This window comes from Hemicordylus capensis, chromosome 1 (assembly GCF_027244095.1).
Source record: "Hemicordylus capensis ecotype Gifberg chromosome 1, rHemCap1.1.pri, whole genome shotgun sequence".
Classification (NCBI taxonomy): Eukaryota; Metazoa; Chordata; class Lepidosauria; order Squamata; family Cordylidae; genus Hemicordylus; species Hemicordylus capensis.
Window position 1 is genome coordinate 277,775,972 of NC_069657.1, and position 25,205 is coordinate 277,801,176.

General features: G+C 44.9%; 1 long non-coding RNA gene across 2 annotated transcripts in view; it reads left to right on the forward strand.

The window, feature by feature from the left end:
- Window positions 1-7,025: 7,025 nt before the first annotated feature.
- LOC128340423 (uncharacterized) overlaps window positions 7,026-25,205 on the forward strand; it is a 110,690-nt gene continuing 92,510 nt past the window's right edge. For both annotated transcript variants that reach the window (XR_008313704.1, XR_008313706.1), the window contains exon 1: window positions 7,026-7,102. This is a non-coding gene — a long non-coding RNA (uncharacterized LOC128340423). The remainder of the gene's footprint in view (window positions 7,103-25,205) is intronic.

Below are 25,205 nucleotides of genomic sequence, written 5' to 3' on the forward strand. Positions count from 1 at the left end.
CCAGTCCTATTAACTGAGATCTTTTAAAATAGAGATCTATTAAAATAGAACTGCTGGGGGTTGACCCTGGGTAGACCTTCTGCATGCAAAGCATATGCACCCACGGAGCCCGTTTCCACTGCTTTAGACCACCCGATATAACTAGGAGACACAAAATATCATGAGGCTATTCTCACGATCGACTAAGATTGGGCTAGGGGAGCCTAGCCCGATTTTAGCAGAACGTGAGAACCACCGGGATCGCCTGCAGTTGCCTCAAAGTGGGTAGCCTGCTTGCGAAGCCCTCCCCTTAGCCCAGGTTAGTGGAGCGAGTGCTCCGCTAACTGGGTTTTCTGGATCGTGTGTTGCCATAGTGTGGCTCCACAGCACGGCAACTCATGAGGAGGCCCCCGACTGGGAGGCTAAAAAGCAGCCTCCCGGCTCAGGGGTCTCACCAGCATGCTATGAGTGATCACGGAGAGCATGCTGTAACTTCTGGGGGCCGCATGGCCCCCGAGCTCACAAGCCCACACCAGAAGTCGGCAGTCATGTGGGCAGCCAATCCAGCCACCCAGGACTTCCCCTCCGGTCGTCTGCAGGGAGAGTGGGCTAAGCCCACTCTCCCCGCAAACCCGCTCTGGGTGAGTCTCACCGATCGTGAGACTTGCCTTCATATGTCATAAAAATGTTTTTGGAACTGTTTGTACTTGATCTTATTTCATGGTATGCATGATCTGCAAACTTGAGTTGATGTCAGTATATATTGCTTGTCCCCCTTCCTCATCTTGTTGGGTTGGCCATAAGGTTCTTGTACTTTCTTTACAAGGACCAGGAAGTTGGAAGCAGATCATTCTGTTACAGTGGCTAACATCCATAGCAACAGGGCACTTAACTTGGTCTATTAGCTTTTAAACTTTTATTATTTTTATTGTTTTATATTTTATAGTTTATTGTATCTATTTTGTTTATGTTGTGAGCCATCCCGAGCAGTAGTGTATTGGAGAGGTGGAGTATATATATTTAAAATAAAATAAAATTAATGTGGAATGAGCGAATTTGCACTAGTGTGAGAGGTTAACATAGCTGCACTAAAACAGGGGTATGTGCAAGATTGCTTCTGTGCTATACTGTTATTGTGCAATAGCTCCCATTAAGACACATGAAGTGTGCCACCGTTGTGCAACTGTTGACAGCTGTAAGCATGCTTGCAATAGCACAACCCTAGTCTGGAGCTCAAGCTGTTGACTTAGCACAACTAGCTAATGCAACGGTTTTGTGCTAACACAATGTCATCCTCCAAGAACTCTGGATATCAGCCACTGTATCGACAAGAGTGGAAATGTGTGAGTCCTATACATGGGACGTGTGCCAATGTGTAGCTTACCCATCCGATACGTACTGTACTGTAGTTGGTAGTACATCAGATGCACATCAATGCACAGCCAAGCATGATATACTATAAATAGCTGCAATGCTGCAGTTGCTATCTTGGTGTTTGCATTGTGCCAGGAGTTGCTTGTGTCAGGCAGCATGATGCTGTAACCATGTGGCATCAGATGGGAGACTCTTCATCTCCTTGCTGCACTGGAACTGTTGCTCCCAAAGATGCTGATACAACCTATGCTAGACACTCGTGTTCCTTGTGGTGGTGGTGGGGGGGCATCCCTCTGAGCCAGCTCTCAGTGCTGTTCTATTTTTCTTAGATTTCAGTGGCAACTAATGGTTATATATTACTCTATGCTCTTATTTTTAACTTTTGCGTGTGTTCGCCTTTTTTTTTTTAAGCCCAACTCCATCTGGGCAAGCTACGTATTGTGGCAGAGGGAGGGATGCTTAACTTTCTCCAATGGTGGTGGTTGTTTTAGTTCACAATCACCCAGCTGCTTTTTCACCTGAAGATGCAAAAACCCATGCTGTTGATCTTTTCTCCAGCTGAAGAAGTAGCAGTTTGAGAATGGTGATTTTTAGTCATTACATACCGGAGAGGAAAGGGTTAAGCAGGCTCCCTCTCTCCCTCCAGCCTTACTGCTCAGACTTGATTTTCTTCTCTTCTTAAAAAAAACCAAACCCAAAGCCACTGAATGTTCTTTGTAATGTGCAGGTGGAGTCTCACAAACAGACTTTGAAATAGTCCCTAGCTTGCCACCTCAGCTGCCAATCCATAAAACCCCATCATTCCAACCCATAAGGGTGCCGAGGAACATAGGAACATAGGAAGCTGCCATATACCGAGTCAGACCATTGGTCTATCTAGCTCAGTATTGTCTACACAGACTGGCAATGGCTTCTCCAAGTTTGCAAGCAGGAATCTCTCTCAGCCCTATCTTGGAGATGCCAGGGAGGGAACTTGGACCCTAGATGCTCTTCCCAGAGCGGCTCCATCCCCTGAGGGGAATATCTTACAGTGCTCACACTTCTAGTCTCCCTTTCAAATGCAACCAGGGCAGACCCTGCTTAGCTATGGGGACAAGTCATGCTTGCTACCACAAGACCAGCTCTCCTCTCCCAGAGGAAGAGGGTAATGTTGGATCAGATAAAACACGAGGCAATTGAGGAGCGGGGTAGCAGGTACAAATAAACAGTTAATGATTCAGTGCAATTTCCCCAGGCTGCTCCCTACTTTGTGGAGTTGCTGTGCAATCAAGAGTCATAAAACCAACCAGCTGTCCACTGGTGGTCATTAAAGCCTTCCCCAAACAACACTTGTGTCCAGTTAATGGTCAAGTGTGAGTAATAACCCCCTTTGATTTTAAATTAGGTTTCTCTGCCTCTCATGCTTTACTATAGGGATGCATTGCTGCTGTAGCCTGATAAACAGCTCCAATTTCTCAACACTTAAATGGCTGTGCTTAATTAATTAAGAAAATTGTTTATACTGAGATGATGAATAATGTGTAATGAAAAAGCCAACCTTTGTAGGTATCTGTAGTTCATTGGCATCCCCATGGCTTTATTTAAAACAACATTTTAAAAAATATCACACAGTGCTTCCCCTTCTGCACTTCACCTACAAGAGCGACAGGGAAATGTGTAGCTCAGTTGAGTGCACTTTTCCATTTAATTCAATTGGCAAACAATTAAATTCAAAGACAGCTGCTGAAGGCAAACCTACCCGGAAAACACGACCCCAGCCTTGGATCTCTACCAATCAATTTTCACGTGTGTGAAAGCAGACTGCAGCTATCCAGTGGTTAAAGAAAGGCACTCTGTGCATGCTACAATGTGCCGTCAAAGTCAGTTTTTGACTCCTGGTGCCCACAGAGCCCTGTGGTTGTCTTTGGTAGAATACAGGAGGGATTTACCATTGCCTCCTCCCACATCATATGAGATTATGCCTTTCAGCATCTTCCTATATTGCTGCTGCCCGATATAAGTATTTTCCCCCATAGTCTCGGAAACATACCAGCAGGGATTCGAACCGACAACCTTCTGCTTGTCAGTCAAGCATTTCCCTGCTGCCCCACTTGAGCTGACTGCTACATGGTATCAACCTATATATCACTGTACATGTTTGCTTCTCTGAGCTCTTTAGTTTATCAGAGGATGTACTAACAAACATATCTGGTTCAGACACTCACAGACCTGGTGCTGAAGTTCATGTACTGAAGAAGTACATAGGAACACAGTAAGCTGCCTTATACCGAGTCAGATCACTGGTCCATCCAGATCAGTATTATCTACACTGACTGACAGTGGCATGCCAAAGTTTCAGGCAAGGGTCTTTCCCAGCCCTACTTGGAAATGCCAGGGACGAAACTTGGGGTCTTCTGCATGCAAGCAGATGCTCTACCAGTGGACTACAATTCCATCTCCTAGGGGAATCTCTTACAGCAGACAGTGCTCACATGTAGTCACCCATCCAAATGCAAACCAAGGTGAACCCTACTTAACAAAGGGGACAGTTCTATGTCGGAAAGGATGGTGACCCTTTTCAGCATTCCAGTTTAGGAGTGTGGGCGGGCATGCCTCCCTTCCACCATACCTTATGACACAGGTGTTCCAAGGGAAGATTTATTTAGGCCAAGTACACACATCACATGGTCCCTGAGGTTGCTATGAGCTGCTGCAGCCCCTGGAGTATGCACAAGCCCTACTTTTGGTTGTGGTAATGATATGCTGAGCTTGAGCTTGACGTATGAACCCACCAACTCTGGCATATCCTACCCTACTTGTGGCAGGAGACCAGTCACTTCAGGTTGAAGTTACAGATGTCTGGTTTCTTGGTGCAAGTAGGGTAGGATATGCCTGGTGGACCTGTACTCCATGTCCAATCTCAGCATATCGTTACTGTGACAGGAAGTAGGGTTTGTGTGTGGTCTCAGGGCTGCAGCAGCCCATGGCAATGTCAGGTGCTGCATTATGTGTGAACCCAGCCATAGGCTTGTCAATTGATTCTACCCTCTCAAACCAGTGAGGAGAAAATTGCATTATCAGGGCTGTGTGTGGAGCACACTTTGAGGCGATTCTCACGGGCTAAAAAAAAAAGCAGGCTAAGGGAGTCTAGCTCGCTTTTTGGCGGTTGTGTGCTGCAACGGGAACCGTGCAGCTCCCAGCAGCAAACTCCGCTAATTCCCCCTCCCCTTAGCCCAGGTTAGCAGGGTGAGAGCTCTGCTAGCATGGGGTTGCTCTGCACTGCAGCAACTCATGAGGAGACTCCAGGGCTCGCACACACACTCACGGGGGGCATCCTGGAACTTCTGGGGGCCACGTGAACCCCAATCCCCGCTAGGAGTGTGCACGGTTTTGGTCTGGCACAATAGAAAAGACCTCCGGACCGGTCCGGCACGGGGGGGGGGACTGTTTCTTTAAGCGGGGTGGTGGTGGTAGTACTCCCCCCCGCTCTTCCCCCTCCGGCGCTCGTCCTTTGTAAAATCTTCTTGGGGCGGCAGAGTTCTTCCCTGCCGCCCCTGCCCCCGTCGTCTCTGACGCTGCCGCGCGCGCCATGACGTATGCAGTGCGCGCGGCAGCATCAGAGACGAGCACGCGCCGAGGAGGACGCATGCGCGCCGCTAGCGCTCGTCTCGTTAAAGCCTTAACTAACAACGACGGGGGCAGGGGCGGCAGGGAAGAACTCTGCAGCCCCAAGAAGATTTTACAAAGGACGGGCGCCGGAGGGGGAAGAGCGGCGGGGGTGGTGGTTTAAGTACTACCACCCCCCCCGCTTAAAGAAACAGTCCCCCAGTGCCGGACCGGGGGCCCACCGGACCATGCACACCCCTAATCCCCGCAGCCCCCGCTGGCTCCGTAATGGAGCCAGCACTCCGTAATGGATCCAGCCGCCGAGGTTTTCCTTCCTGCTCGTCTGTGGGGACAGTGGGCTAAGCTCGCTCTCCCCGCAACGCCCTAGAGGCGAGTCTCACTGATCGTGAGACTTGCCTCTTTATGTGCATGGCAGAAGGAGAGTTGGTCTTGTGGTAGCAAGCATGACTTGTCCCCTTAGCTAAGCAGGGTCTGCCCTAGTTGCATATGTGTGAGACTTGATGTGTGAGCACTGTAAGATATTTCCCTTAGAGGATGGAGCCGCTCTGGGAAAACCATCTAGGCTCCAAGACTTGATGTGTGAGCACTGTAAGATATTTCCCTTAGAGGATGGAGCCGCTCTGGGAAAACCATCTAGGCTCCAAGTTCTCTCCCTGGCATCTCCAAGATAGGGCTGAGAGAGATTCCTGCCTGTAACCTTGGAGAAGCTATTGCCAGTCTGTGTAGACAATACTGAGCTAGATGGACCAATGGTCTGACTCAGTATATGGCAGCTTCCTATGTTCCTATAGGGGGGCTGCACCCCTCAAACTGGAGCAGATGAGTGCCAATTCAATGTCTGAACTGAGCCACTTAGCAAATTTGTCCAAAGGTATTTATGTTGTCTTCTAAAGTGTCAACAAAGGGCGACCAGCTGTTTTATTTTTTAAATAGACAGAAGGTCTCTTAATGGGTGCATGACAGACAGAAAATCCACAGGTGATGTTTCACTTTATCTTTATCCTGGGAAAAGTTCTTCCTCCTCTTCTTCTGCCTCCATGCATGTGTTAAAGGGACAAAGCCCTTGCCCATAAACAGGTGGAGACCCATTCCAGCATACTAATTTAGGAGAGAGGGAGTGTATAAACCTGACGTGGTACAATAGCAGCGATCTCTCAGTTAACACTGTGCTGTCCTCTGCACTTAAAGATGAAAAGAAAGAAAAAACAAAACCAAAGAGTTTTATACAGTTCTGCTCACATCAGACACAAGCCTCATCTTTATCAATTTCCCCCCTGTTAATTGTGTAGTAAAATGGTGCAAAGTTATAAAAGCTTGAAATAAGGTCAATCAACTTTCTTAATGGTGCAGAAAATATCCATTTTCCACAGTGGGGAAAGAATTACCTGTTTTTACTATTGCTACGCTTTGCTTATGGAGCTAACTGGCTGCTGCTGCTACTACTAATTTGAGTGCAACAACTCTTTTTTTAATGGTCACTTGTTATTAAAATGTTGCAGCAGGAAGAAACTACAAATTATACTCTTCCATACTGAAGCTAGAGATGTGCACGAACCAGTTCAAAAGTCCGGTGGTTCGGCCTGTTCAACGGTTGGGGGTAACTTTAAGGAGCAGGGAGGGTGCTCTTACACACACACACACACACACACGCTGCACGAGCCACTTCTGGTCTGATGCTTACCAGGGCAGCAAGAGGGTATGCTGCCACCCTGAGTCAGCGATTTTAAGCACAGCACTGGTGGGGGAAACATGGTGGCCTTGCCCATTACCTCCTCCAGACAGGCATTTAGGGAGGTTATGCCCATAGGTGGAACTGGGGGGGCAGGCAGGGTACGTGCCCTAGGCACCACTGAGGTGGGGGCACCATGCCAGTTCCTGCCACCCCCACCCCATTGCCCACTTGCCCAGTCCCAGGGCCCCTCAGCCACTTGCCTCCAGCTCCGGCCTAGGATCGGAGCAGCCAGCAAACTGCAGAGCTCTTCTCTCCCCGCCTCTCAGCTGATCGGCGGGTGGGCAGGGCTTCCAGAGAGGCCTCCCTGTAGGCCTCCCTGAAGCCTGAACTCGGCAGGCCCCAAGAAAGGCAGGAAGGAGGCTGGCCGAGCTCCCTGCAGCAGACCAGACCATCCAGCACAGCCTTTGCAAGGTAGGCTGTGAATTCCTTTTTGTGGTTACCCCCATATATAGGGATCTGCTTGCCATAGGGCTTTGATATGGGGGGTTGGTGGGGCGAGACTGAGAAGTCTCTGAATATTTAATTTAAAACAGACTGAAAAATGTGCTGGCTTTAAAAACAAAAACTATCTAAGGCATATAAGTGGCTTGTTTCATGGCAGAAAATTACAAAAACTTCTGGAACAAATATTTATTTATTCATTCATTCTTTCATTCATTTATAAATGCACTTATGTTCAAGTTGTTTTGCAACCCAGAAGGTCTGAGTGAGAACTGTGAAGCATGTGTTGTGCTTTTATTTTATTTATTTTTTCTTGTGTGTGAACTGCTCCCCAATAACTTGCAGGGACTTCAGGGTAAATCTGGCCAACATGTGAATGCAGCACCTCCATTCCAGAGGAGATGTGTGTTAAAGGGCTTTAAAAGCCCCGTGTGAAAAACCTCCTGGAATCAAACTTGACTGAATTTGTTCAGAATTCTGAGAAAACAAACATAGGCTCACCCTGCATGGTTGAAAGTCTCCTTTGCTAATCTGCAGCGAGGGGGCCATTTTAATAATTAGCGTTGCTAGTGTGTTCTAGGCATTAAAAGTAGCACAAATATATAGTACTCAATGTATATCACTATATACTGTGAAGTGTGCATGTGTATTCAGTGAAATGTATTTCCAGGCATCATACTTATTTTGAAATCTCAGACTTAAATCCTTGGGGGCCTGGGGTGTGTGGAGGCCCTGGACTTTGAGGGGCTGGGAGCCCATTTTAAAATCTCATCTTGGCCCATTCCAACCTTGCTATGCCCCTGAAGGTCACTACACATGGGTTTCTGCACAACACCTGCACAGAAGAAACTTCCATGTAGAAAATGTGTCTCTTGTAAATTGACCCTGAATTTTCCATCCATGACTGGGATATCTGAGAGTCAGAGTCAATAATAAAAGAACAGCACACTGCTTGTGACAGGAAGGGGCAAATTACAATGATTTCTTAGTCTGGCAGGGGCTGGTTTTGGCCCTGGCAGAACTTGGCTGTCTGCTCCTGTTGCAAATGCCTCTGTCTAGTGTGGCAAACTAATGTATCCTGCTCTCTCTTGGTGTCAAAGTAAGCACTGGTGTGGTGAATGCACATATACCCCATCATGAGCCAACAGTCATCATAAGACAAAGGCTGGCAGGAATCATTCACTGGTATATAGACACCCCCCCCCACTTCTTCTTCCCCTATTTTGCTAGTGGCTATTTGGGCAGGTGATCCTCTAGGACAAAGTCATGTTTTTTAAAAAGAATGAGATGAGACAGAGAAAATGACACTTGGAATCCTCGCATAACTCCTGACTGTTGTTCTAAGTCTTTTATAGAGATGGCTCATGTTTTCAGGTTTTGATCAACAACCATGTCTAGATGGTACAGTGTTCCTTTTAACAAGGATTTCCAGATATTGTTGACTACAAGTCCCATTATTCCTGTTTGGACAGGGGCGCAATTTCAGTGGTTGCCCTAGGCGCTATTTTCCCTAGTTACGCATCTGGTTATGCCTCCTCCCGATGATGTTGACATGGAGAAGCAGATTTGGGTGTCATCAGCATACTGCTAGCACCCTGCACTAAATCTCCTGATTATCTCTCCCAGCGGTTTCATCTAGATGTTAAACAACATTGGAGACAATATGGAGCCCTGAGGCATACCATACAAAAGTTCAGATTTTTCAAAAGAACAACAGTCTCCATGTGACACCATCTGGAACCTGCCTGAGAGATAGGAGCAGAAACACCACAAAGCATTTATAATCTCTACTAGGCCTTCTACAACAACCCCGCTGCCAGATGGTATAAGCCATGTCAGGTAAGGGTCAAGAGAACAGGTGGTAGGTCGCACCGTTCCAATCTGCTTGTCCACATCCTCGGGAATCACAAACTGGATCTGATCCCACTTAACTACACAAGAGGAGTCGCTGGATGCCTTCACATTAGACACTGAAGTAATTGTGGAGACAGAATCTACGTCGGCCCGAATACGGGAGATTTTTCCAAAAAGAATTCATTAAACATGTCACAGTGGGTAATCGATGGTTCCAGAGTCTGATTAAATGGAGGAGGGGCACATACTAGCCCTCTCACAACCCTAAACACCTCTGCTGGACTTGAACTTGTGGATGCAATACGGGCAGAAAAGAATAGCTTCTTTGCCGCACGTATCGCCTGAGCATAGGTCTTCAAATGTGCTCTATGTCGGATTTGAGATGAGTCTTTTTCCACTTGTGCTCCAGTTGTCTACTTCACCACTTAAGCCCCCGTAGTTCTTCCGTATACCAAGGGGCCAATTTTGAAGTGGGTTGGAGAGGACACTTAGGAGCGGTCATGTCTACTGCACCCGGTGAGTTTGCTGTTCCAGTTTTCCACCAGGGCATCAACAGGATCCTCAGCAGAGCCAACATTAAATCCCTCCAAGGCTTCTTGAAATCCTTTTGGATCCAATAACCTTCTTGGGCGGATCATCCTAATAGGTCCCTCACCCCTGCAAAGGTGGGAAGTGACTGTAAGTCCAACCTTAACCAGATGGTGGTCCGTCCATGACCATGGGGAAATCACAGGAGTCCCCACCCACGGAACACCACCCTGATCAGAGTGAAAGACCAAATCAAGTGTGTAACCTGCAATGTGCGTCGGTCCTGGGATAGGCCCATAGTTGCCATGGCCGTTATGAACTCCTGAGCCACCCTGGACAATTTGGTCCCAAAATGAATATTGAAGTCCCCAGTACCACAAGCCTGGGGGACTCCAACACCAAGCCCGAGAGCAAGTCCGTCAGCTCAGTTAGGGACCATGTTGAGCAGCGGGGCGATTGGTACACCAGCAGAAGTCTCAGTCTATCCCTGGTCTCCAAACTTAAGTACAAACATTCGATATAGTCTGACACCTCAACAGGGATCCTGGTAAGGGATATATTGTTCTTATAGACCACAGCCACTCCACCTTCCCGCCCACAGTTCCTCACCCGCTCCTCAACAGAGTACCCTGGAGGGAGAAGCTGGGACCAGACTGGGCCACCAGCCTCCCCCAACCAGGTCTCTGTAATACGTACCAGGTCGTCACCTTCATCCAGAATCAAATCATGCATGGAGGGTTTCTGATTTGTTCTGGGCCGACCTGGCATTACAGAGGAGCAAGGTAAGGTTCCAAGGGTGGTCAGCACTGCTCCCCAAGAAGAGTGGGAGCAAAAAGCTCCACAAAGAGCTGGCAGGACAGCCTGAAGGGGAAACAGCTATTAGATTTCCAAGTCCCAATGGCCCACTGACCTGCCAATGTTACTTTTAGGAAATGATATGGTCATATTAAGTTCAATTTTAGTTTTAAATTAGGTTTTTTTTTAAAGAGAAGTTTATTATAGTGGTCCCCCCCCCCAGCACACACACACTTGTTGCAAATGAAAGGAACTGTGGGATTGCTGCTTTTATAGCATCTTGTCAGCAACAGTGGTGCCACCGATTCTGTCAGCAACAGTGCCCTGATGCCTTCAGTTGCTAGTAGGCTTGCATATCATATCGGTCAATATGTTTTATTACATGTTATACTTTTAAAAATAATATTTCCTATTCCCTGCTCCCCTCCCCCTGTGCCCACTGTTCCTCTTCCTGGCTCTTGCCCCTCTTTGTTTTCTTCCCTCCTCTTTCACTATCCCCTGGGCTGGAGCCTAGAGATGACCATCCTCTTTTCTCTTTCCTTGCCAGGCGCACTCTGCCTGGCTACCCATCCGCCTGCTGCCCTGGGGTCACCATTTGCTTGCCTGACTGCCCCTCCATTGCTCACTGCCGCTTGTCCCCCAGCACTGCACTTCTCCATCTCTTCCATCCAGGAGGCTTTACACACAGAGCTTCTACCCCAAATCTCCTTCAGAAGATTGCCTATGCGTTCACATACCAGCCAAACTTACCCCAAAGTCCCTTGGAGATCCTTGGACCCACTCCACACACAGACTGGGCTTTGTGATGCGAATTCTAGCTTATCTTGAGGTATGTCCAGGTTTTTAAAATGCTGGTTTTAAGCTACTTTTTCTGAAAACACATACAGATGAGAGAGGCACTGATGTAGAATCATTAGCATGATAAGGGGCATGCTCTCTTCAGAAATGCAGATCTATCTCTGCAGGAGCTCGCTCTCTCCCCCCGACATTGGCTAGATGGAAAACACAGAGTATGCCATGTGGACTTGTTTCAAAACAAAATCCGAGAGCAGAGAGGAGGGACAGCTTCCTTTAATGACGTGAGTGTAGTTCGAAGTGGCTTCACTCAACATTTACCCCAAAGCATGAAGCCAAGTGCAAATAAATCCCAGGCATCCCATAGGAGCTCCAAGGAAAGGACTCACAGAACTGCAGTGCTGGGGAGACAAGAGGCAGAGAGCAACAGAGGGAGGGATAATAAACAGGTAATGTGGCAATAAACTGTTTTACCTTAAGAATGGGCAGCAAAGCAGTACAGGCTTGCATCATTTCATCAGTTATCTTTGTAATAACATGACAAGGGATTGAGATCTGCCCTGGCCTCCTCCCCCCCCCTTTTCTCAGATCATTTTCTAATTTCACTCCTAATCCTAAAAGTCTGACTCAGTGTTATGTTGAACAGGCAGCAACCAGAGATTATAAGATTATGGAGGAAATGAAATTTGAAATCAAATGAAACTTCAAACATGACATTTGAAACTACCCCTTGGAGTTTGACGCAAGATTTGAGTTTGTAGGAAAAGGTGATCACATTCTAAACAAGTAAGCAAACAAAGCCATGTTGGTTGATTAGTTGTGAGCTCAACTGTTTTAGGTGTAGCCAGGGTGTCTGGCTGAAAACAAAAGCAAGAGGGGACAGCAATGCAAATAATAAATATGTAGACTGCTCCAGAGAGTGCCAGCCAATGAAAAAGGGGAGAAAAGGGAGGTTGGTGACAAGTAGGAGACCAAGATGGAAAAGGAGGGAAAGAGAGGAGCAGAGGAAAGGGAAAGAGAGGAAAAGAGGAGGAAGAATTACACCCTCTCACCACGAATGAGGTGGGGGGGGATTTGCATGGGGAAATGAAGAGTGGTTTAAAACAAGAATTATATCCTCCAAGGAGCCCAGAGTGGTGTACTACATACTTAAGTTTCTCCTCACAACAACCCTTTGAAGCAGGTTAGGCTGAGAGAGAAGTGACTGGTCCAGAGTCACCCAGCTAATATCATGGCTGAATGGGGATTTGAACTCGGGTTTCCCCGGCCCTAGTCCAGCACTCTAACCACAACACCACGCTGGCTATCAGTTGGAATGCTGTACATTTTTGCCTCTTGGATGTCTTTGCAACAGGTGGGAGTATGGTCTCTCTCATTTGTTTGTTTGTTTCGGTCTTAGACCAGCATAACAGCAATAAAACATAACGAGATAAATGACATAGTAAAGGCATATGATAGAGAGGTGAGTGACATATGGTAAAAACATATACAATCCATATATATAAGAGAATGAAACCCTTCTGGCTGTGCTACCCACTTCAACTTGTGCAGAGCACTCCCAACCACAGCCCTTATCCTTTTAGCAGCCATCTTTATCTCTAGTTTTGTGGTTACCTTCCGTTAATCACTTGATTCAATTTAATGGTTCAGGTTAAACATTGATTGTGTGGCTGAGAATAGTGGGCAGGGGGATGGAGACAAGTTCTTGATTGTTCTCCTCACTTGGCCTTTCACCCAAACATTTATGGTCATCCTGCCAGGCTGTGGAATGTGGTGCCACTACCAGGCAGGAGTGCTGGCCACAGTGCTAGGTAGGGCCATAAACTGCTCCCCAGCTTCCTCTTGTCATATCAGATGCAGGTTTGGTGCTAAATTGAGACTAATCTGATGTTTATAAGTATTCTAATAAAATTGGGTTAGGCTGCTGCCTGCACACCTTCAATCCGTACTTTGTCTCCAGCTGCTCATTTTCTCCATGCAAAAGACAGAGATGGAGAAACAGCAGTGAGCTTCTGTTCCTGACTGTAACAGAGAGTGTCTGTTTAGCCCAAACAGCTGTGAGATATCCAAACTTTTTCAGTAGTCAACTGTGAAGCAGCAGAGCAAAGAATACACATGCACACACAATTTAAACTTGATGTGATTGAAAACTGTGAGGATAAATACATTTGATCCGGTCGGGAAAGAAGAAAGGATCTGAAAAATATTCCATTTTCCACATTATTATTGTTTCTACAGGGAACAAGGGCTCCAACAGCATTTGCAATTTCCTTTCCGTTTCCATTTCTTGTTCATGTCAATGGCTGTCATGAGTAAAATTACTCAAAGTAGTCCCATTGAAATTAAAAGGACAATTTAGGTGCAGTCCTCAGGGACATATTCTTGCAAGTGAATAGACCTTTAGGACGGAGGTGGAAGTAGCAAAAATTGCTGCTTCCCCCACCCATCCTTCATTGCTGCTAGGCTGCAAAAGAAGGAACAAGCACTGTTAGTTTCTAGCCGCTTTGCATCCCTATGGGGCTTTTTCCGTTGTGGCACTGTGTGGGATGTCAGCCACCAGAATTTGAGACATTTAACTGTTCAGATGCCTTTTACTTTGCCATGGCATATGTCATGTTTCAACTATGATGTTGACTACATAATTCATTTTGACTTAAAATAAAAGCAAGAGGTTCTGGTAAGTACTAATCTACCTACTTTCCTTTCACTATAATCTTAAGTGATCATTATCAACTTCTGCCTCATACATTCATGCATCTGCCATCTTGAACTGAGGTAGATGACATCATCACAGGCATTGAGGTGCCCCTACATGTCCTTACAATTGTATCAAATTGAGTTCAAATTGGTTCCACTTGCACCTCAAACATTCACACGTCCACCATTTTGAATTGGGGTGGATGACATAATCACAAACTATGCTATTGAGGTGTCCCTATGTATCCCTACAGCAGTACCAAATTTGATTCAAATTGGTTCAGGCATTGCAAAGTTGATAGAGAGACACACATACACTCACATGGACACACATACATAAAGCTAGAGGACCTCATTAACTTACTTTCCTTAAGGAAAGTAGGCTAACAAAGATGATATTTGTGTTAGAAATGGCAAGGAGTCTGTGATGAGCTATAGATGTACTTTGGATTGTATAGAACATGACATCATACTATAGAAAACTTTAAAGAACATTAACTATCAACTGCTTTTTAAATTTATAAATATGGATTAAGCAATGGGCTAGAATACAGTGAGATTCCTTTTCTAGAAAACTGAAGGTAGTGTGGAAAAGCAAGAAGCAGCATAGGATTAAGCACTGGAGAATCTCATTTGTTAATGAATTCTCAGTGGAGACATCTGCTGGTTAAACTTTTCTCTCAGCTGCAGCAATTAGCATAATCACAGCAACAGAATGAAGAAGTACAGAATCGGCAGACATGTTGGTATAGCAATTCTGATGTATATCGGATTTCTTAATGAACTTTGAAGATTACAGTTGCTTCACAAGGATTTCTCAAAAGGGACATTTGGAAATGTAATTTCTGCAAGTGGGTTGACTCTGGTTCTCCTACATATATTTCAGACACTAGCAGTGATGTGCATATGCACATCTCTGACCTGGATAACATCCCTGACTCCCCTAATTTCTGTGCAATGGGCCTAACCCAGTGCTGCAGGGATTTTGATTTTGAACAACACAGTTTCATGCAGCAGGATTAATAAAACAGAAGCTCTAGCTTCTCCCAGTTAAGAAAATGACACTGAGATCACTTTTAAATATAGTATACTTCTTTGCCTTTTACAGTGTTTAATGAACTTTAGTGTGTTTTCAGTGAAGCTACTGAGTCTATCAGGTAATGAGTTAATGGATGTGGTGATTGGTTCCTTTTATCGTATTATGCTTATTTATTTGCAAACTTATGTGGGCTGCCATGCCTATGGGTTTTTTGAGATGGCAATAAACTGTGGGATGTTAAAAGCTTTCACAAAAGTTCCAAGTGCAGTCTTACTCTCTCTCTAAACACTGCAACAAGCTTCCATGTAACTTCCCAGCATGATTTAACCCTCTACATACAAGCCAAGCAGCGATATTATGCAATGTTTGCAGTGGCACCTGCTGGCCAGCTCTTGTATTCTGAGAAGAACTCTTTGTACCAGTCAAAAAGTAATGAAAAGGGTGTACTCTGCTCAGAATGCAATAGCTGGCCAGCAGATGGGGCTACAAAAATGTGGAGTATCTCTGTGTTGGGGTTTGCACGATCCAAAAAAATGCAGTTTGGCTCAAATTCAAATCAAATTTTGAATTCTGGTGCTGCCAGACCAGTTCGGTTGAACTGACCGGCCGATCCAGTCCGTTTGACCAAACTGGTTTGGCTTTTCAGTGGCTAATACTTGTAAATGGGGATCTGGTTAGGATTCTCCTTTACAAGTAAAGGGATGGGGGTCCTAACTCCTGTTAAGGGGCAGCTAGGGGTGGCGAGAGAGGTAGTTAAAAGGTCTTTTTACTGCCCAGTGCGGCTGCTGACACCACTGCTCGCCCTGCCCCCATGCAGCCCATATCTGAAGCGCGTGCAATTCTCCCTCTTTGACTAAACCACCTACATGGTGGTGGCTCCGTTCTGGCCTCCGCACATGCGTGGGAGCTGGAACTGAGTTGCCACTGCATGGGTGGTTTGGTAAAGAGGGAGGATCATGTATGCTTCAAATATGGGCTGCATGGCAGGAGGAAGCAGCAACATGAGCAGCCACACTGGGCGGTAAGAAGACCTTTTAACTATCTCTCTCACTGCTTCCCTGGCCACCCGTTAGGCACCGAACTGGTCCACCTGAACCAGGCTTTGATCAGTTCAATTGTGGACTGAACTGCCCTGGTTCGGTCTGCAATTGAACCTCCAAACTGGCCCGGTTCGAGGCACACAGGTTTGGCACCAAACTGTTCATGCACAACCCTGATCTGTGTAGACCAGGGGTGGGGAACCTTTGCCCTCCAGATGTTTTTGAACTACAACTCCCATCATCCCCAGCCACAATGGGATGGTGGGAGTTGTAGTTCAGAAACAGCTGGAGGGCCAAGGTTCCCCACCCCTGGTGTAGACAGAGGGTCAGCTCACACTGGGAAATAGCAGCAGCATGTGTTCGGAGAGGGAAATCGTGCTGGGAACCTGTGCATAAGCAATAAACTCTCCGTTTATTGCCATCTGGGAAGACCTTATGGTGGCGAAAGGGAGGTAGAGATCATTTAAAATAATAAATAAACTGTAAGTGCCTGCTGCACAGGGCTTGGAATCCTGAAGGGATCTGAGAGAATATTCAGGAGTTCATTATAAAATACAGGCCCTCTTAAATGATAACTGCCCTATACCTCTTATTAGCCATCCGATTGGCTCAACATTTATTTTCTTTGCACTTTCTGCACCTGTGTAACTGGACTGCCAGAACGTTGTATACATAATGAAGCTGCTTCAGCTGGCAGTGACCCCAAAATGTATATAAATTGTGCTGGAAGCATTTGCTACTGGTGAACAATCGTTAGTTGCATATACTGCATACAACTAACTCTACCTGCAAATGTATAAAAGGTTGCCAGTAGATGAAGAATTACAGAGTTCCATATGGTGATATACACTTCTTCTAAACCATGTTGTTCATCAAAAGCACAAGAATCTCTCAGTACAGTGAGCTTCATTTTTTAAAGAGTTGAGACAGTAATCACACTTTCATACATTAGCTGGAGACTCTGGCTTGCATTCTGCGAAGTGCTCCGCTGATCCAAGAGCAGAGGACATGTGCTGGTTCCACACTCCTCCAAAGCCTGTCGATGCTGCTAGCAAGTGCAGAGTTGCCCCTAAGAAGTGCATCCTCGCGGTAGCACTTCATTCTGCTTTCTGCATCATTCCTAATGGGAGAAACATCCCTACAGCAAGGATATACCTTTTAGTAGTGAGGAGCCTCTCCATGCTCACTAGCAGTGTCAACAGGTTTTGCAGGAACATGGGACCAGAACACACACAAGCGCCCTCCCACCGCCCCCCGCTACCATTGGATGATCAGTGGGGCACTGCACAGAATGTCAGCCTCTGATCTTCTGCCCTATCTCCATTTGATGCCTTCCCCCTGTACACATGTCCAAATCCCACCCACCAGACATGCAGTAACATTGTTGGTAGCTTCTGGCTGCTTTACTCTTAAAATCCTACTTGAATCAGGGTTCTCAGGCAAGTGGTTGGAATCAGCTGTAGGAATTCTGCTGCACTGGAAATATGCAAATACAGAAGCAATTTCCCCCTCTACTTTTGCATTATTAATGTTTGCTAGGCTGCAGTTTAACAAAGTAATTAATTGCCAATTAATGAGCAGATTTTTAGGGACGTTCAGCTCTCTCTGTTAACTTAATGGTAAATTGGCTGGGCCTCTGTGGCCGGTTTATAACTTGCTTTCCCTTCTGTCGCTGACTTCTGCATGTCTGCCAGGAGTTTCTGCTGCTCATGCTAATTTACAGTTTACAGAACGGGGTGTGCATGTGTTTGTATTTGCAAATCTCAGCTAGAATCGCATGGAATGACTACTTCCCAGATCAACTGTTTGAGTTCTACCGTGTGTGTGTGTGTGAGAGAGAGTATATAAACTATATTTATATAGTTGCAGGGGCCTATAAATGTGCACATGTTCTTTGGAAGGAAGGAACCATCATATCTATAAATTGTCCAAAGCCTTTTATTCACATTTATAGCTCCAGTCCAGAGACAACATTGGGACCAAAATGATTTGTTCTGTGTACACTTGAGCCAAAACATCTCAAAGAGCATCATATCTTTTATCTTTTGCATAGCAAGGAATGAGTAGTAAATGACCATTCAGCTTTAAGTATATATTCAGTTGCTGTTTTTAACATTTTTGTTTTGCTTAGATAGACAACACTAAAAACACAACTATAACATTCAGAGATGAAATGCTAGGATTGTGCAAAGCAGTCCTGCTTCAATTTGGGAGCTGTCTCAGTGTTTTTTGGTGGGGCCTAATTCGATTTGTGTCTGCAGGTTTCTCACTTAATTTTGGCCAAATTCAGAACTGAAGCTTTGCTCTGAAGCTTAAGAATTGGGCTTCCTCCTCCACTGGGCCACTCTGCCCTAACTCCTGTTGGTGCTTACCAGAGATAGGCAAGAGACAGGTTGGTTCATTTTTATCTGAGTTCTGCAAGGTAGCATTTGTTTGTTTGTTTGCTTTCTTTCTTTTACTTCTTTCCTGTTCTGGGAATGCCACAGGATTCCCTGGGAATTGTGGTCTTTTCTGGGGCAGATACAGTGGAGTGCTAGAAAAGACTACAATTCCTAGGAAACCCTGTGCTTTTACAAGTGGAGGAAAACCTGCTTCCAGGATCATTTTAAAATGACACTGCAGAAGATACTGCTACATCACCAAGATCAGAGAAAAATAGCAATAGAGCCAGCCTGTTTCTTGCCTGTTCCTGGAAAGTACCTACGGGACCTGGCAGGGTGTGGTGAATTGGAAGAGAACAACTGAAATGGCCAGTTAACTAAATCAGCCATAGTCTGCCAGTTCAGCCATCATCTGCCAGCTTGGTTCAGAACTGATGTTTTGGTGGCCAAATTGGACCAAATGACTGAATCAGCCTCTGAAGCTTCACACAGCTCTATTAATGTAGAGTTCACATTGGCCTAGTTCACACAATAGTTCAAAACTAGGTTGTATGTGTTTTTTAAACTACATTTGCTCAGATGTGTGGCTATTATCATGCTCTGAGATTATGCTTTTGAGTGGTGTGTGGGAATTAGTTCAAATTAGGTGCAAACATGCATACAAGATGTTGTTTTTAAGATCATTGGGAAGCTGGTGATGGATGAAGGCAGGGTCAGCTTTAAAGTTCTGAAAATGGAGCAAAAGTGTCAAGATGGGTTTCTTGAAAAACAAGGATTTGGTTTATTAAAAGGCAGAAGCACACAAGTTTAAAGTGGTAGTTGGTGACTACCAACAGTAAAAAAATGAACAGTTTGAGACTTTCCAGCATGGATACTATGAGAAAAGAGGGAAGGGAGTCTGATCTCAGGAGAGCAACTGGAGAGGAATTTGATCTTGCCTTCAGTTTTTATCTCACAAATGAAGCTGATGCAAGTGATGGACAATTATCAGAAAAATTATTTTCTGAAAAATAATACCAGAAAAAAATCACTAGCAGCTCCTGTGCCAGAGACCCCAAGAATTAGGAGACGTGTGTATGGCAGGAGACCACCTAAAAGACTTTAAGACTTTGTCACTAAATTTTAAATGAATTCTATTATATTCATTATAAAGGGGAAGGGATGTGATGAATTCTGTATAGGAATCTTTTGTTTATTAGAAGTTTGTCCCTGTGGGGATTCTGTAGGGAGTGTGCGGGGAGGGGCATGGAGTGAGAAAGGAAAGGAAAGCAGAAGGTGAAAAAATGGAATTGTTTCTGAATAAATTTAGTTAAACAAACATAAGGTTGCTTTGTGTTTATGAGGAAAGCTGCTATAAAACATGTGGGTGGAGCTATATGTGTCCAAGGCATTGCTTTGGAATTCACTTTGAACTGAGGAGAGCATGGTGGTGGACAGTGGCTGTAATGGGTGGAGCAAATGGCTTGATTTGTAGGGTGGTGGCATTACACTGAAAAGACCTTAAATCATTCCATCAGTTTGGTTTGTAAAGTGAGCTGTGCAGTCTAACGAGCTAAGAAACTGAATTTAATAATGCCCTTGCATCGTTCTCGTTGACAGTTCAAAGTAGTCGGTCTGTTCCTCACATCTAATTAGTATTTAAGTACTATACCAGAAGTGAAGGAAAATGCATATTCCATGTAAAAAGCACTGACTACTGTGTGTTTGCATCACAGCTGATGTTTTAGACTTTGTCACCCATGTAGTTGCTACTAGCCCTTGGCCTCCCATTGAAACTAGCAAAGGGATTTTGAGACCCCATGCAAGCTTTCTGAATCAGCTTGCATAACACTTCAAAAAAGCCTCCACCTGGAAGCCATTTTAGTTTGCCATCCACAGCCTATCTATTCTGGGAAGCCTGATTTTATCCCTTGGATTTCAATCGGGGATGAGAGACACAGAACTGGAGTAAATGTTTTATGGACTGCAGCCATAATGACCTTCTATCCATGCCGAAAATTTTAGTGATAATTAAGAACCATCCATTGTGGAACTGAAGTAGATCCTGCCAAAAACTGGAACGACATTTTCCAGATGTGCTTTACACTTTGAGGGAATTATTTGCAGCTGAGCTATAATGTCATCTTTTTCACACTTGGGATGAAAACACTGCACTAAAAACACACACCTAATTTTAATGCTTTAAGTAAAAAGCAGTGTCTGATATATTTTCTCACTCCCATTAAAAAAAACAACAACACCTAGGTAACAGCTATTTCTGTATTTTCAATTTTTAAATTTCTATTGCAATGTTTACATTGAATATGTACTATTAGTTTTGCTAGCACATTTGTACATTTACAGTCCTCTGCTTCTGTGTGATTTCTTCAGCAGCTCAGGAATGATAGTACTTCCCATAATGAGGGAAGACCTATTTGTTTGTGGCATGGAGGAAATGAGGATTTCCCACATTAGTTGTTGGCCTACCCTTGGTCTGATATCCATAGGAGGAGTTTTTACTGGCCTGTTTCAGATTCAAAATTGGTCTATTGCTGGCTGGCAAGGATCTGTTCTTTCTCATCAAAGTAGGAAGGGTTGCTGTGATTGCTGATAAATTCACCGAAATATTTTACATGATGATGTGATTAGTTGGAGTAGTGTGATGTGCTTTATGTAGCTTGATGGGAACAGGCTGATTTATTCACATGTATCAATATGGATGTGGATATTTGCCTTTTATGGCCCTCTAGTCCCAGATGACATTGTAGCTTTTGCTGAAGTGATATATCAAAGCTGAGCAAAAATGGCTGGTGCCACCATCACTCCCATCACCAGCAGAATAATAGGAACATAGGAAGCTGCCTTATACCGAGTCAAACCCTTAGTCCATCTAGCCCAGTATTGTTTACACTGACCAGCAGTGGCTGTCCAAAGTTCCAAGTAGGAGTCTTTCCCAGCCCTACCAGGAGATGCTATCAGGGATTGAACCTGGGACCTTCCGCATGCCAGGCAAATGCTCTGCCACTGAGCTATGGTCCCATCCCATCATTTATTCATGAAGTCACTGCAATGTGTTAAATGCTGATTTAAAACATCGTCAAGATTTTATCTTCAAAACATCTTCAAGATCCTGTTGCAGATAAATTACTTATCCTTTGTAAGTAATTGAACAGAAAGCCAACTTTAACTGAGAAACCAGAGTTTGATATAGATTACTTACTAAACATAGGCTAAAAAAATCCACAACCAACCAGTTGACAGTCTCTTATGCAGAGAGAGGGAGAACCTCGCAGTTTGAATTCAGGACAGCAAGTGAGGAGCAGACAAACTGTGACTCCACCCTCAAGCCATAGATGTCTAGACATAGATTACAATGTCCATGGAAAAATCCTGACAGATCCTGCCCACGTACTTAGAATCTAAAAGGATGGATCATAAAAGGGAGGGGGGTTAAGCACCGGGCTACAGAAGTGGGTGACCTGCTTAGGAACCACCGGGCTTGTAGCCGAGCCTGGTGGTTCTCACGGACTGTAAAAATTGGGCTAGGCTCCCTTTTTTTTTGCAGACCATGTGAATAGCTCCAGTAACAAGCCTAAGATCAACCAAAGAGTGAAGTGTGATTTTACCCAAGTCTCCCCTCCCTGGACTAGTCCTAGTTCAGTATAATACTAGCGATGAGCTATTATAGCATGCTGGTTAGCCATGGTTCACAACAGAAACACTTGCAAGATTCAAAAGGGTCCCTTTTCCAGTGGTCACACTTGCAAGGGGGCTTTGGGCATGTATTCCATTAACAGAAGCCCTCCTCTTCTGTGCTGCACTAGAAACCAACTTCAAAACATTGAGGCAGTTCAGAAGCAGTTTGTGGCAGGACACAAAGCGGTAGCAAAGAAATAAATAATACTACTTATGTGCAAGTACATAGAGAAGGGGAAAGTAACTCTTGGGATGCCAGTCATGATGACAATGAGAGTCAGAAAGATGCACAAATCTTGGGCAGGATGCAGAAAAGCAAAAAGATCATTGTTGAGTTGAGTTGAGTTGAGTTGAGTTGAGTTGAGGAGTTGAGTTGAGCAGCCAGTGACCTCCAAAACTACTGGAAATATCCATCACTCCAGCACAGCACTGGAGACTAATTTTGCTGATGGTTTTAGTTTTATGTTGAAGAGACTCAGGAGGAAAGCAGGCAGTCAAGATATTTATGGTAATCCCCAGTTATTAGGGGATGTCTTCAGAATTCCATAAATCCGATGCTCATTTTAAACTAACAGAATATTTGCCAAGGAAAAGGTTGCCCCACTGTCATTTTCTGTTGAGTTCCAAATGCCAGGATCAGCTTATCAGTCAGTGTATGTTTGCCTAAGCATTTCCTTGTGATAAGGAAAAGAGAAAGCTGCAGACGTCCACTAAATTAAAGGGGTATAATATAGTAAAGCATGATGGATAGATAGCTATCTGTGTCTGTAGACATGAAAATGTAAGTATGTTCCCCCCATTTCATCTTAATCCCATCCTACCTCCAAGGATCTCACAGTAGTACATGGGGTTCTCCTGTCATTTTACCCTCACAACAACCCTGTGAGATAGGTTAGGCTGAGAGAAACTGATTGGCCACATAGAGCTTCATCATTGAGTGGGGTTGGGTTGGATTGCAGCTTTCCCTGATCCATGTCTAATGCCCTCTCTACTTCACCTTGGTGGCTCTTAAGAATCTTGCTATTTCAGACTTTTCCATATATTTTTAAACCCCCTCCCTATAATGTAATCACTGCTGACTGGGCAAAAGGCACCTTTTTAAAAGTTCATTTTCTCTTGTATTTAGCAGGGGGAGAACAATTATCCATATTTAGTCCTAGCACAGCGTCTCTCCCGTGGCTGTTGCTGGCATGGTTTCTTTTTAGAATGTGAGCCCCTTTGGGATAAGGATGAAACCATCTTCTTATTCCTTTGCTATCTGAACTGCTTTGAAAACTTTTTTTGCGTTGAAAAGTGGTATGTCAGTAAGAAGGTAATGCACACTTTGGCCATTGAAAAGCTCTACAACTGCTATGCAGCCTGCAGAGATCATCTGCAATATGCGTATGCTAGGATAGTAGCTTGACATAAAATGTGAAGCAGGAAGTCACAGTTGGATTGGAAGTATCACCTTTTTCCATACTCTGACCAATGCATATGATATATGCAGAAAGAAGAACATTGAGGGATGAGTTCAGTTTCCAAGTAAGACTATAGGCAATGAAAGAAGCAATTGCAGTGTTCAGAACTGATTGATTAAGGGCCTGTAATTAGAAAAGAGTTATGAGACTGAGAGATAGGTTACTGCATTTTGAATTACTATGGAAAGTTCTGGGCAACATTCAACCAAAGTTAAGCACTTCACATCTCATTGGGCTGCATCCAAATAAAGATAGTCAAGACCAACTCATCTTGCTGATTTCTATGGTGCTTAGGCATGACTAACATTCTCTAGATTTGACTGGAGTCCATTTGGATGATACGTCATCTGTCTGCCCTAGATCATGCCATTAGGATATGCACACCCTGTGAGCACATGTGTCCTCCTCTTTCCCAGTATGCTGAGCTCTTTTTCTCTCATTGCAGAGGAAGAATGGTTCCTACATGCCATCCATCTACATGTGCTAGAAAAACTAGTGTAGTTAGTTTGTAGAGGAGCAGTCCAGCTGAACAACCCTCCCATGATTATGGAAAGGCACCCCCATGCATTGGGCAGGGGGTGGGGGGAGAAGTATGTATACTCTCATGACACTGGCACATCCTTATCTCATGTTCTAGTTAGAGCAAAGCATCGTTTAAACTGGCCCTTCTTGATTTAAGTGGGAGAGTTGAGCATGCACTTCATCTGACTAAGTAAAAGTAGACATAATAGAAGGAACAAGCTGCCTGCCCAAAATGGCACCCTTTATCGTATGTGGTATCACTTATTCCATGATGAGATTATGCATTTCCTTTGGCACCGTTGGCTGCCACTGGTGGGGGTAGGGAAATTCACTGCGTTGTGAAGCCATAATGCAGGGGGTGGGCAAACTTGTCCCTCCAGTTGTTGTTGATCTACCATGGCTGGGGATGATGGGAGTTGTAGTTCAATAACAGCTGGAGGGCCAGGTTTGCCCACTCCTGTCATAATGTGAGGGGGAGGGAGGGAGGGAGAAATCAAAACAGGATGCCATGAAACTGCCTATGTATTATTTATTTATTTATTTATTTATGATGATTCTCAGAAGCTCTTTTCTAGCCACCCCTCCCCTGCTGCCATCAGAGACAAGGCAGGTGCTAACAGGAGATTAAGCGTTGGGGTTGCAGCAGTGCCCCTTCTCTGGAACGCCATTCCCGGTGTGGCCTTCCTTGGCATCTGGTGTTAAAAGAAGACTGCTATTTCCCTAGGCCTTTGAGCTCTATCCGGTTGATTTGTTTTTAAATTTAATGCTGGCATTTTATCTGCATTGTTTTGCATTGTTATTTGAGTTCTTTGTGCAATTGTGATTTTAATCTTTTATGTAAGCTGCTCAACCTTGTTGGCTGAGGAGCAGAATAACAAGTGCTTTAAGCAAACAAGCCAGGGTTGTGGTAGCACTCCTATAACAAGCAATTCTGCCCCCACCTCCCACCCCACAAATGAATTCAGTGCCCTATTGCAATGGCTTCCTTTAATGAACATAAGCAGCGTCGTCTCCATGTTAAGGGGAAGCGTGCACACCAGGCCAGCAGTCACTTGTTGCTTACTGGGCCCAGAGCTTCCCAGGGGGCCAGGACAGGTGTCCCGTATGCCCTTACTCAGCCATTGGTGACTCATCAGCTGCCCAAGAGTACTTTGTACTGATTCTGGTCCCACATAAGGGTATCCCGGGGGTGTGTGTGGAATGTGGACATTTCCCTAGCCCACTTCTTGCATTCCTAGCTCTAAGGGCCTGCTTAGAGCTAGGAATGCACAAAGGACCTGCTTTACA